The sequence below is a fragment of the Pteropus alecto genome, unplaced genomic scaffold, assembly GCF_000325575.1.
Source record: "Pteropus alecto unplaced genomic scaffold, ASM32557v1 scaffold37, whole genome shotgun sequence".
Lineage (NCBI taxonomy): Eukaryota > Metazoa > Chordata > Mammalia > Chiroptera > Pteropodidae > Pteropus > Pteropus alecto.
Window position 1 is genome coordinate 844654 of NW_006440605.1, and position 1615 is coordinate 846268.

General features: G+C 42.0%; 1 pseudogene; it reads right to left on the minus strand.

Annotated features, from left to right (window-relative positions):
• Nucleotides 1-952: 952 nt before the first annotated feature.
• On the minus strand, nt 953-1071 carry LOC112484183 (annotated as a pseudogene).
• Nucleotides 1072-1615: the final 544 nt, after the last annotated feature.

Genomic DNA, 1615 nt, shown 5'->3' on the forward strand with positions numbered 1-1615 from the left:
GCAGCCTTAGTCATGACTACCAGTGAGCTCTGGGCATCTCCCATAATCCTTAGCATCTTGCTCCAAAATTGCTCCTTCTCCCTGTCCCCACTGCAGTGAGAAATCATCATCCCTCCTTCACTCTCCTCTTTCAAAATCCATTTGGTCCTCTGGTTTCAACCTCCTAGCATCTTCCAAAGCCAAACCCTATCTCTCCAGCTCCTGTTCATCTCCTGCTCCTACTGGCAAAAATTAAACAAGTTTCTTTCCTACGGGACTTGTCAGGGCCTTCAAAATGAACATGGGAGATAATGCTACCGCCAGCTAATGTTTATCGAGCACTTCCTCTATACCAGTGTCTCCACCTCTGGACTACAGGCATTTGAGGCGGGATAATTTTTTGTGTTCACCGCAGGGTGTGGCGGGCTGTCCTGTGTATTGTAAGATGGTTAACAGAATCCCTAGATGCCTGTAGCACCTTCCTCCCAAGTAGTGACAACCAAAAATGTCTCCAGACAATGCCAAATGTCCCTTGAGAGTCAAAACTGCCCCCCCTCCAGGTTTAGGACCATCACTGTATACTATAAAATGTTTATTAAGCATTTACTGCAGAGCTATGCTGTCTGATATAAAATATAGTGCAAGTCGCATATGTAGTTTTAAATTTTCTAGTAGCCACATTTAAAAAGTATAAACAAGTAACATTAATTTAGTAATGTACTTAACCCAATATACAGTTCACCCTTGAACATACATTTGAACTGCACATGTCCACTTATACGTGGATTTTTTTCAATAAATACAGTAAATGTATTTTCCTTATGATTTTCCTAATAACATTCTTACTTTATTGTAAGAATACAGTGTATAATAATATATAAAATATGTGTTAATTGACAATTTATGTTATCCATAAAGCTTCTGGTCCATAGTAGGTTGCTGGCATTAAGTTTTTTGGTTTTGGGTTTTTTTACACCTACAGCACCTGGTCTTCCTAGTTGGTCTCCCATCCAAGTACTAACCAGGCCCGACCCTGCTTAGCTTCCAAGATCAGACAAGATCAGGCATGTTCAGGGTAGCACAGCTGTAGACTAGATAAGTTATACGAGGATTTTTAACTGTGCAGGGGTGTCAGTGCCCCTAACCCCTCTGCTGTTCAAGGGTCATCTGTATACCCAGGATAGTATCATTTCCACATGTAATCAATCTAAAAATATTGAGATATTTCACATTCTTTTTTTCACACCAAGTCTTCAGAAGTCACTGTGTATCTTACATTTATGACACATGACAACTCAGACCAGCCACATGTGCTTCGTGACTACCACACGGCAGGAACTGTGAGCACAGGCAGCGTTTACTTACACCAGGACCGCCTTGAATGCATTTGGCCATTTAATCCTTACAACACTTAACATTCTTATCTCCATTGTGCAGATGAGAAACCAAGGCCCAGAGAGCTGAGATAACTTGCCCAAGCTCCCACAGATGAGCTGACACGAATCTGGTTTCCCTGCGCATCGTACTGATATTCTGAAGGCATAAGGAGTGCATGTGGTATTTCCCAAAGTTGCTTAAAGATGGCACCCTTTCTACCTTATCTCTGAGCTAGAGTTCTGCTGAGCCCACCTGCCTG